General features: G+C 41.9%; 1 protein-coding gene across 5 annotated transcripts in view; it reads right to left on the reverse strand.

Moving 5' to 3' along the window:
* Positions 1 to 12,702, reverse strand: part of TRERF1 (transcriptional regulating factor 1) — a 141,807-nt gene that overhangs the window by 92,942 nt on the left and 36,163 nt on the right. For all 5 annotated transcript variants that reach the window (XM_059718256.1, XM_014598093.3, XM_006266028.4 and 2 more), the window contains exon 2: positions 5,302 to 5,352. The gene's annotated coding sequence lies outside the window, so the exon portion shown is untranslated. The remainder of the gene's footprint in view (positions 1 to 5,301; positions 5,353 to 12,702) is intronic.

Genomic DNA, 12,702 nt, shown 5'->3' on the forward strand with positions numbered 1-12,702 from the left:
GAGAGAGACAGATAGCGACAACGCACACCTTCCCTCCCCCCCCCCCCAATAAGGCTGCACGCCTTAAGCAGAGAAGCTGTTCTCTTTCCACAGGAAAAGCAGCACACCTGGCAGGATTACCAACTATCAGTAAATTTACTGATTGTCAGTAAAAATAAAAGAAGTTGGGCTAAAAATGACTGTCAGTAAAGTCTGTAAAAAGCTTTAGCCATCACTAAAAACATTAAGCAACCACAACTTGATTGAAGCTCTGACAAAACACAGAAGCGCTATCTGGTGACCATATGCTGCTACTGCATCCCAGGCTAGGTGCTTGTAATGCTACTAGGTCACAGGCAGGCTTCCTTAGGGGTCCATGCTAGGATGGCGGTGGGGGAGATGAAGCATGATACAGAATGAAGTCAGGAGCATAAGGGTGTGGGGGTAAGGAGGGAAGCAGCCCTGGCAGGAGTGGTGGGCAGCACAATGTAAAACCATCAATTCAGTCCAGTAGGGTTGCCAAGTGAAAAATATTTATTTTTTTGTTGCAAACATTTTTACCGACAACCAACATTTTACTTTTTTTTCCTTTTACTGTAGTTGGTGTTAACTCCTAAACTTGAACCCAGTCCTTCTAACTGGGGCCTGGCAGCAGGGTAGGGCCTGGCAGAAGAGTTATTTTACATTATACAAAACATACATCAGTAAAAATATTTCAATAAAAAAAAAAGTATGGCTGTCTATAAAGAGCTTGCACACTGTCAGTTAAAAAAAATATATATATATTGTGTTGCCAACCCTGACTCCTAGAGACACTGTGCATGCCATGATGGCTGCTTCCTGTGTATGGCTGAGCAAACTGCAGGGACAAAATCCTATGTTAACACTCTCCGAACTATTGGTATTGGCCAAGTACTGATGCTTATGCCTGAAGCATTAAGCGAGCTGCTGAGAGTCTTAATAAGGCTTGTGATGTGACAACACTTTATTTATTTACAGAAACTTATATAAAGAAGTACTTAAAGCACAGAAATTACAGTTTTGCTGCTACCCTTGCAAAGGTTTTGGAGCCTAACTGTGAGACAGAGTATGTCCTGTGAACAGTGGTCAGAAAGTGTGGCATCCCATGAGTCAGTCTTGGTGAAGCAGCAGGCTTTGTATCAAGACTGGTTATCCTTGTAAAAAAATGGAGCTACAAGTCAAAACAGAAATTTTGGACCCAATGGAGAAATTACTGGCTGAGGCTCCCTTCAAGTTCTATGCAGATGCCTAGCGATCACAATAGGCCACAAAATCAGCTAAACTACTTAGAGCTCTGTCACATTAAGATTCCTATAGACTTGTTTAAAGTCCAAAACCTATCATTTCAGACTCTAAACAACCACAGTTGTTTTCACATAGCTCGTAGGTAGGCTCTTAAAGAATGTATCATGAAGCAAGATACATATACTGTATGCTAGTTTTCTGTACAACACTTGGAACAATGCCTGGCACAGAAACAGATCCCAGGTCTTTGACATGATACAGCATAGAAAGTTAGGGTTGGAAGGGACCTCAGGAGGTCATTTAATCTAATCCCCCTAATCAATTTGTCCTCATCTTTTCTATAGTGGGGGGCCCCCCCCAAAATTGAACACCCTACTCCAGACATGGCTTCACCAGTGGTGAATAAATCACTTCCCTTGACCTACTGGCAACAAACCTACAAATACAGCCCTGTATGCCATTATCTTTCTTTACAAGAAGGGCACACTACTGGCTTATATTCAGCTTATTGTCTCCTGTAAACCCCAGGGCCTTTTCTGCAGAGCTGCTGTCCAAGCAGTCAGCCCCCAGCCTGTACCGGTGCATGGGATTGTTCTGTCCTAAGTGCAGGGCATTGAATTTGTCCTTGTTGAACATCATGAGATTTTTTTTTTGGCCTAATCCTCCAATTTGTCTAGGTAACTCTGAATCCTAGCCTACCCTCCAGCATATCTACTACTCCCCTTAGCTTGGTGTCACCTGCAAACTTACTGAGGGTGCACTCTATGCATCTTCCAGGTCGTTGATGAAGACATTGAACAAAACCAGCCCCAGGACTGACCCCTGAGGCACTCCACTTGATACTGGCTGCCATTGCTTACTACTCTCTGAGCGCAATGCTCCAGCCAGTATTCTATACAGCGTACAGCCCATTCATCCAGCCCATATTGCCTTAGCTTGCCTGTGAGAATGTTGTGGGAGACAGTATCAAAAGGCTTGCTAAACTCAAGGTACACCACATCCACCAGTCTCCCCATATCCACAGAGCCAGTCACCTCATCATAGAAAGCAATCAGGTTGGTCAGGCATGACTTGCCCCTGGTGAATTCTTGCTGACTGTCCCTAATCACCTTCTTCTCCTCCTCCAAGTGCTTAGAAATGGATTCCTTGAGGATCTACTCCATGATTTTTCTGGGAACTGAGGCCGACTAGTTTGTAGTTCCCTGGATCCTCCTTCTTCACATTCTTAAATATGGGCACTATGTTTGCCACTTTCCAATCATCCAGGACCTCTCCTGATCACCATGAGTTTTCAAAGATGTTGGCCAATGGCTCTACAATCACATCAGCCAGCTCCCTCAGCATTCTCAGGTGCATCCCATCCAGCCTTACGGACTTTTACACATCCAGCCTTTCTAAGTAGTCCCTAATGTGTTCTTTCACCACTGAGGTCTGCTCACCTCCTCCCCAACCCATGCTGCCCATTGCAGCAGTCTGGGAGCTGACCTTGTCTGTAAAGACTGAGGCAAAAAAGGCATTGAGCACTTCAGCCTTTTCTGCATCCTCTGTCACTAGGTTGCCTCCCCCATTCTGCAAGGGACCCACACTTTCCCTGATCCTCCTCTTGCTACTGACATACTTGTAGAAACCCTTCTTGTTACCCTTCACATGCCTTGCTAGCTGCAACTCCAATCACACTTTGACTTCCTTGACTTCATCCCTGCATGCCCAAGCAATGCTCTTATATTCTTCCCTAGTTATTTGTCCAAGTTTCCACTTCTTATAAGCTTCCTTTTTGTGATTTAATTTACTGAAGAGTTCCCTGCTGAGCCAAGCTGGTCTTCCGTCATACTTGCTAGTCTTCCTGCACATTGGGATGGCTTGCTCCTGCACTCTCAGTAAGGCTTCTTTGAAGTACAGCCAGCTCTCCTGGACTCCTCTCCCCGCTCAAACTGGCTTCCCAGGGGTTCCTGCCCATGATTTCCCTGAGTGAGTCAAAGTCTGCTTTTCTGAAGTCCAGGGTCATTACTCTGCTTTCCTTCCTTCCTTTCCTCAGGATCCTGAACTCAATCATCTTGTGGTCACTGCTGCCCAAGTTGCCATCCACTACTACATTCCCCACCAATTCTTCCCTGTTTATAAGCTGCAGGTCAAGAAGAACCCAGACCCTAGTTAGCCACTCCAGCACCTGCACTGGGAAGCTGTCCCCACTCCTCTCCAAAAACTTCCAGGATGGCCTGTGCACTGCTGTACTGCCCTCCCAGCAGATGTCTGGTAACTGAAGTCCTCCCATGAAAACTGGGGCCCGTGATCAGGAAACTTCCACTAAGATTCCTCACAACCCCTTGAAGGATCAAGAACTTAACTTAGGAGTAGGGAATTATTAGCTTCAGTATTTTGAGTAATAAGGAATTTTCGTATACAATATATTTTTTTCTGGAAATGTAAGGCTAGAATCTGTATCAGATGACTGTCTCAGGTTTCTCATTTTCTGAAGATAGGGACAGACTATAACAAATTATACAGTAAAAAGGAGACACAGCAGAACTTCCACAGTAACTTTTTGGTGCATCTACTCCGAATCCACAGCAAGTAAAAGCTAAACATGAGCACTTCTGTCTTGCCAAATTTGGAATAAGTTGCCTCCCCTTGCCATAGCATGACACAAAAAGTTACCATGGAAACCAACTTATAACAGGTCCTCTCCTCTTGATTTTGTACAATTTGTCTGTCTGTCCATATTCTTAAGAGCATCATTATCAGAACAGAAAATAAGTTGTTAACTGAATTCTCCTATGTTAAACTATTTGGAAGTTGAGTACATTTACTTAACTTTGTACTCTCTGCCGCTGGAAAAAAAAAAAACAAACCTAAACCTAAAACCCTTTTTAAGACTGGTGGGCATGACACACCTGTTCTTCTACTATGCTGATTCAGTAACCCATGTTATTATTTGCTTCAAAACTCATGGACAAAAGAATCCAGCTAAAGACTGCTTACCAGTTTTGAGAAATGTATTTGTTATCTGTGGGATTTTGGAGAAGTAGTTTCTAGTGAAAACAAAGCTATATTGCTTAAAAAATTAAAAGATCCCTGCCTCCATATAGAAATATTAATAATAGGGGCTGATAACACTTAAATAGCAGCATCATTCATATTCAAAGCACTGTGCAAATTACTAAGCTAATTAATGCTTGTGATATGCTGAGGCACCCTATTAATAAAGAAGCAGTATCAGCCCCATTTCAATAACAGGGAAATAAATTCAAGGAACTGAAGGGAGTAGCCCATGACCACAGCAGTAGCCACTAGCAGAGCTGCTGTTAAAATGCAGGCCTTCCTAACTTCCAGCTCCATTTTCAATCCATTAAACCAATCCACCTCTCTCTCTCGCATGTGTTCAACGAACACAGAAAGGAAATCCACTTCAGAATGCTTTAGAACAAAAAACTGGAAAAGGGTCTTTACAACTTTATCCCTGCATCCCCCAGAATTTTATAAAACCTTCAATATAGTTTATAATACAGTTGGTCCATAGAATACACAATAAAATGGCCATTTTGATAAAACCCAAGACGACAATCTTAAAGTTGACAAAAGATGACAGTTTAAGTTTCCAATTCCTGATTCCATTTAATAAACCAGAATACTTATAAAATTCAAGTCTGGGAAAAATAATGAGATAACTGGAAGGGGAAGTGGGTATTTCTTTTTTACATTAAAAGCAGAACCATACAAACTCCTCTTTCATAACATACGTCTTAAGTAAATGTTCCAAAGACTTACTAATTTTTAAGGGACAGATCACATCTATGCCTTCTTTTCACTAAAATTAAAATGCATTCCCTTTCAGTTTCCTTACACGTGTCCAAAAAGATACTTCCCATTTCTTATACAAGCTAAATTTTTCAAACTTGATGGTCTGAATTTAAACCTGTAATTTCATATTTTGAAACTAAAGTGGTTTATTTTTATTGATAAGGCTGAACATCCAAAAGCTCTTACTGTAGTCAGTGGAAGTTACAGGTTTATCAGATATTTTTTGCATATTGTAGGGAAAAAAAAATCTTCAGTTACCTGCTGCTGTCCAACTGAAATTGACTTTCCAAAGCCCTCCTGAGCTGGTATCTGTGAGGACAAAACACATATTTGTGTTTAGGGAAATTATTTAGAACAGCACAGTTAAAGTTAAGAGTTTTGTACTGGTTCAAAATTAACAGAATAAATAATAAAACAGTAAGTGACAAGCCAGGCCTGTTTAGACAGAAAATATTCACTCAAATAGATCTCAGTCCTGGTTTCACTTTAGTCAATAGTATGATTCTTAGTAACTTTAACAGTTCGGTAACAAGTTATTAGCACTTCATCAATCCTATAATTCTGGGCCATTAAAGCAGTGGTTTCACTAAGACTCAAAAAAGGATTACTACATTTATAAAATCAGAAGGTTATCATCAAATAATGGCCTTTAAAAAGTAACATATTACTAAAACAGAATACGTGCCACTTTTCAAATTATAAGTATTAATTAGCAATCTAATTTGGGCATGGCACAATGTGCAATCTTGGAGCTGCAACTCCTCAGGCCCACGGTAATGGAAAAAAGATACAGAAAGTTCTGAGTACTGTTATATCCTTATCCATCCCTTCAAAAATGTCATAGCACTATTTCAGCTTGTGGTGCATCACCAAAGACAAATGATTATTTCATATTTCTGACTATTTTGCTGAACAGGGTCTTCTAGGAAAAATGTGGAATTAGAATTAAGATTTGCAAGGGCCTTGGGTTCTGGAAAGCGAAGAGGATGAAGTGACAGCTAGTTGGTCAGTGGAAAGGAAAAGTGCAAGTAGCAAGTGTGGCATGCACCCACATCAATGCAATTTTACCAACGCTCACAGAACTTGGTTTAAAAAAAAAAAAAAGTACAACAGTTCTCATGAATTTCTGATTAATTCCTTCAGGCCTGTGAAGTTTGCCTTTGTCCAAAATGACCACCTTCTCCCATTACTGTCAATGGAACTGGAGCCATACGCTGCCCTTAGCAAGATGGCTACCCTGTCCCTGACTCTCATAAAAGAAAGCAAGGCTGCTCCCAACAGCCGACTGTTTTGACATGGGGCTAGAGATGCCTACTTCTTAGTCAGCAGCCAAGGGCCGCAGAGGAAAGGAGGATGTAGAAGAGGTCTCTAGGGACCAGCAAAGAGAGAGGAAGGGGTTAAGAAAATGAATGAAAATTCTGAGCAGAATGTGGAAATCATTAGGCCCATTGCAGACATCTGTCGAGTACGACAAGCTTTAGTTCAAGTGCCCTGCCACCATTTTTACGTACAGGGACATTGATACACGAGATGCAGGAGGCTGCTGGAGTGCACGTGGCAACTACTATGCTCTAACAGACTTGATTAACTGGGTCTGCACCAGCGCACTGGAATTCCAGTGTAACGGAGCAGCCCCCACACTCGTGTATAGGTGTCCATAGCTTCTATTTCACCTACAAACTAGACTGTTTTTCTCAGGTGAATATTATTTTAAGTGTGGAAATAATTTTCAGTGAAGTAGCTTGATTTCATCAATCCAAGATATACATTTAATTGAATTGAGACTACCAGACTGAAGAAACATTTTAAAATCATTTTCCTAGTTCGTTCTGTTCTCCAATAAAAATGTATGATATAGCAAATTAATGCACATTACAATAAAGTTGCATTTGTTTTCGCTTTGATCTTAAATTGAATAAAATAGCCCCAGAAGAAAAACATTTTGTGATGTACATGATGATGCACCACACCACCTGCATCCCACTTTTCAAAATCCTAGATCTGCCCGTGGATGCAATTCATTAAACAATATGCATCCACAACAACTGAAATGCAAACACAGATCAGGTTGAGGATGGAATACAAACAGTATGAAGTACATGGAATGACAGCTGACAAAAATGGGAGGATCTGATTACACACCAAGGCAAATGCCTTCTACTTCTTAGAAGTGTCTGTGGTTCTTGTGTGTCTATACACTGCAGACAGGTATTTCAATTTCTGAGCTCCTATACAGGCATCTGCACATAAAGGCAACCACATGGAACATGATCTAGAAGCCAGAGTTCACTCTAACAGATCTGAACCTGTGGTTTTGAGAGTCTAGGCATTTACCCTCCCCGAACATGTTACTGTACACAAAGCATTCAGTTATCTGCTTCACATTATGTACTCCACCAGCCAAAAATTTCAAGCAAACCCTCCCCACCTCAAAACAAACAAACTCTGCCCCTCCCCCTCAAAAAAAAAAAAATCTGCTGGGAAGTGATAAATGGCATGAAAACGATGTGGATGTCAGGGAGCCTCAAAACCAAAAATGAAGCGCAGGCAGGACAGCACTAGGTGGTGGAATGCACGGTTCTGGACCTCATTTACCAGACACTACCAGATTCTGACACAGTAAACTATTCTTCTTTGTTCCTATCCAGTACAACTTTTGCTAATCGTTCATTGTTTGCAATTCCAAAAGCTGAGACTTATTTTTTTTAAACATTGATTAGGTTTTGGGGATCAATTCCCAAATCACACCACTATTTTTTCATGGAAGTGCACCAGAAGCTGATTAGTTTAATAAAAGCTTAAAAACTGACTGAATAGAATAATTTATTTTCCTAGTATGAACATGAATATTAAATCAGCAAACTATCATTTCCGCAGCGCAGAAGTAACTGAATATGCGGGTTTCAACCTCAGATTAATAGCCCTGCCCGTACCGTATGCTTGCAATAATCCCAAATTGAACTGATTATTTAAGAGGTACCCTCTCTCTCATGAAAATTTTGTGAGTTAAAATGGTTCAATTACTGACCTGTTATGCTTTCAAAACATTTTATTTATTTATTACTTCATTAAGAATTCAGGTTCTAAAAGAATATAAGGATCAACTAAAATATTCTATAATTTTTGCATGGACTATACAGCACTGACTAATCAGAAGATTAGTTATTCTAGAAGAGGGGCGGGCAATTATTTCAGCTAACAGGCCACTTAAATTTTGGTGAGCTGTTGAGGGCCACATGTAAAATCTTTCAGATGATATAATTTTAACTACTTACAGATACAAAACAAATCACATACTAAAAATCAAACATTACTATAACATTTTAGTTCAAAAAATAATTTTTGTCTTGATTTGTTTTTTTGAGTAGTGTATATAGAGGTGGTTGCATAATAGCTCAAAATAAAGTGCTATTTTTGTATATTGGGGCAGAGGGCACTACAGGGGGGGGGAGAAAGAGAGCAGGTATGCATGCATGCGGGAGGCTGCCTGCATGCTAGGTCGCAGGAGCCAGCTGGCCCGGGGGGGGAGGGGGGGGGAGCCTTGCACAGTACAGAAGCAAAATGAATTATTTTCACTGGCAATATTTGTGTTTTTACGTGCAAATATTTATCCACGCTCAAATCTACCTTTAATGCCCATGTCTTTGCTTTATCCAGAATTCAACAGATCATACCACCCTTATGGAATTTCTTTTTCTAAAAACCCACTACTAACACCTGGAAGCAAAATCAGCAATACAGAAGCCTTACAATTCAGCAATAAGAAGCTAATAAGGAATCAGGTAATTTCTACCCAAAATTAACTATGTAGTCTCAAAAGATCAACCCTCTTAGACCACTGTAATAGTCTTGGAATCCTTGTTATTATAAAGCAAACTGTGTTGTAGCAAGCTCCATCTGAATATTCCCTCCCCTAGAAAGGCGAGGCTAGGTGGACAAAGTACACAGACTTATGACTAAATACATTAGCCAGATTCCTGCAGTGTCAATTCACGAAATATATCTAAACCTAAGGAATGGGACTGCTCATGAAGTTAAGAGAAAACCATTGACCAGAAGTAATCATTGGACTTTTATGTACTGTGAAGGTTTCCACAGCTCAGACAATGCACCAAATCCTAATATATAATACAACTACAGGCCTCAAGCAGAACCTAGGTAAGAGAGCCAGTTAACAAAAGATAGCAAGGGCTGAGAATTCTTGTAACCCAAAACAGTGTGACCCAGGTCTGTAAAGATGGAAAGCTGTTACATTTCCCCCCAGTTGTCTTGCAAAACCAACTCTGAATGTAAAAACAGGGTGTTTTTATTATATAAAGTGAACACAATGGGTTCTTCCTTTACAGGTGGACTGTACAAAGCACCGTGCGTAACACTAATGGAGCTGTAATCTTGAGCTGCTAATGAAATATACTGTCATGATAAAGTAAGAATTGAAAGAATGTGCTGTTTCAAGATGGTATCAATAAAAGGAACTCTGATGGGACCAGAACAACCCAGCAAGTCAGAACATAACAGAACAGTTCACAATGGATGAACACCACTGAAGAGCAGAAAGGATCTGTAAAGTTAGGCAGAACACAAACTAAACACCTTGGAAAACAGCAACCTTGGAGAAGAGAAAGAGATAGAACCAATGTTTGACTGTTCTAAACTACAAACACAAACACACAGTAGTTCACATAAAAATAGAAAGGAGTAAAAAACAAAATTTGCTCGTTGTGCGATGGAAGAAAAAAAATTATGACCACAAAGTTTTTGAACAAATATTGTTTTATGTCTGTTCACTTTCAATGCAAATAAAACCTGATGTGTGCTCTTACAGACAGGCAAAGAATGGGAGTTAAGTGCTGTGTTGTAGTCCCAGCTTTGACAGGTATGACTTCAGGCAAATACCTATGGTTTCATTTTCTAAGGTATGCACTCCCACAATTCCAAAAGTAGTCTGTGGGGACTTCATTGATCAGAGCCTCTGGAAAGTTAGACTTTTAAGCAGTCTGCACCTCACTTTCCCAATCCAAAAGATGGAAAAGCCACCACTTAATTTACTTATCCAGCAGGAGCACTGAAAGACTTAATTTCAGTAAAGCACTATGAAGATAAACAATATCTATGCTTTAAATGTTAATAAAAGCATTTCATACTGTGAATACCATTTCCTCATCTTTCAGGGACACAGTTTACTCAGCGACACTATTTCCTCTTTTTAGTTGTCTTTTGCTTTTTCACCCTCTTTGCTGTGAAGACACTGATAGTTTGTTTAAGGCGTTACCAGACCAGGGTACAATAAAGTGCCTTCACTACAATTTTGTTTTCTCTATACAAGCATCAGCTTCTCTCTGTCCACACAAGAGAATGACTTACAAAGAAATGAATAAGTTCCAATAGGAGAGACAAAGGGGTATCAAAGTATATACTCACTGAGATTATCTTCTATGGCTGGCCCTGTAAAATTCCTGTAATCTCATCTTGTTGGTTGTCTTCACAAAAACTAAAGCAGTCATATAAGAACAACAGGACTGTTCATTTTATTCAGCAAAGAAAAAACATTTTAAAATAAGTATTTTTAAAATTAGCTATCCTAAAGTTTCCAGAGCTCATTTATTTGTTATATTTACACTTAACCACCAAGAAAGAGTCAGTGCTTAAAATCTAAAGTGGCAAGCATTATGGAAAAGTGTACATTAGACAGATGGACTTCAGCATAATCAACTTAATAAGTGAACCAAAACTCGCTAGAGGGGATGGGATGGGGCCCAGGGAAGAAAATAAGATTGTTAGAATAGCTGTTCATTACCTCCAGCAGAACTAATTCATTAGTCTGCTCTTAGATTAAATCAAATAGGCTTCAAAAGATCAGGACAAGAATACTGTGTAGCTAATAATAAAAAGGCATAACTACTCTTATCAACTCCTAAATTTCCCACCCCTTTATGCCCTCCTCACAAATAACCTAATATAAAACATGAGGGAAGAGGAATATCCCATCAAAAAAACAAAACAAAAACCCACAATCTGAATGAGACGAAATGAGCACAGAGACTTGGAAGCCATATACAGAGTCGTAGGCTAAGAAAACGTTTTCCTTCACCAAGGTGTCCACAAATGCCAGTCACTGGAACTGGTGATGAAAATTGTCAGTCTCTGCAGCTTCCACTTAAGAGGCAGAATTGGAATCACTATATCCTTATTAAGATAACTTCTATTAGGCCTATGTGAAGCAGGTAGCATTCGCTTCGGATTTGGCCGGTTCAGGGGACAGAGATTAGATTCGGCGATTCAAATCACTGTCCCGAATTGATTTGGGGATTCAGGACAATGATTCGAATTGCCAAATCAATTTGGCCGAATCCAATTCAGAGATTTGGCTGCTGCTGAATCAGCCAAATTTCCAAATCACATGGGTCCCCATCCCCTACCTGCTCTCCCAGCCCCACCCGGCCCCAGCTCCCGGCTCTTTGGGAAAAAAAAAAAAAAAAAGCTCACACTCCTGGATGCTGCATTGGCTGGGGGGGCGGGCTCTGCCTCAAACCCCCAGAAGCCCTGAGGCCGCTGCAGCAGAGGGTGAGTCCAGGGTTTTTTTGTTTTTAAAGGGCTGGGAGCTAGGGTGGGCAGAGCAGCCGTGGAGGGGGCTGGGAGAGCAGAGGGGGGTGAGGACACTATAGGAGACCCTCCACGTGGTATGGGGCAGTAGGGGGCAGCACGGAACACCCCCATGCCTGGCAGCAGCCCGTGAATGGGTTTTTTTTAAAAAACAACCAGGAGCTGGGGATGGGTAGGGCAGCCATGGGGGATTCTGGGAAAATGGGCGGGGGAACAGACAGGGAATGGGGCCTGGCAGGGGTCCCCTTCTCCCTCCCCTCCCCCACCCCTACTTACCAGCACAGAGTCTGGGTCCAGCTCCCTGCTGCAGCCAGCGGGGACTGCCCGAATCACCGAAGCTCTCTGAATTGATTCACACCTTTTAATTGGTTCCCTGATTCAATTCGGATTCGAAGGTTCGGTCACCCCCCACTTGCACCCCCAGGCCTCCATGGCTGCTCCCCCAACCCCAGGCACTATCACTTTAAAGAAAAAGGGAAAAAAAAGAAAAGAAAAGAAAAAAAATACAGAAAAAAAGCCTATACTTACCCTAGAATCAGGGCTGGCAGGGCTCCGGGGCCTCCTGGCAGAGCCCCCCTAAGGCAGCACAGGGCAACGAGGGGCAGGAGGGCCCAGGCTGGGGCTGCTCCTCTGCCCCGCGCTGTGCCAGCAGGGTCCCAGTGAGACAGACAGCAGCCAGACTGCCGGTAAGTCCCGGGAAGGGTTGTTTTTTTTAAACTATGGGGATGCTGGGAAAGGGGGCAGGGATTGGGGGGCCAGGCAGAAAAAGTGATCAGGGGGCTGGCAGGGGTCCCCCCCCATAGTCCTCTCCCCCCCTGCTCCATCCCCCCCTGACCCCTTACTTACCGGCATCGGAACCCTGGCGCTGAACACGTGGCCTGGCAGGCTGCACATTTCAGTACCAGGGCAAGGGGCCAACCACAGAGATGCTCTGGCAGCCAGAGCGTCTCTGTGGAAGACCCAGCCTCTAGTTGCTTCAGGGCCCTGTCCTGCTTTTTTTAAACTTCAGGTTTTTTTTAGACCCCTGGATATCCAGGGATCTAATTTTCTCCCCAT

Source organism: Alligator mississippiensis, chromosome 1, assembly GCF_030867095.1.
Source record: "Alligator mississippiensis isolate rAllMis1 chromosome 1, rAllMis1, whole genome shotgun sequence".
Lineage (NCBI taxonomy): Eukaryota > Metazoa > Chordata > Crocodylia > Alligatoridae > Alligator > Alligator mississippiensis.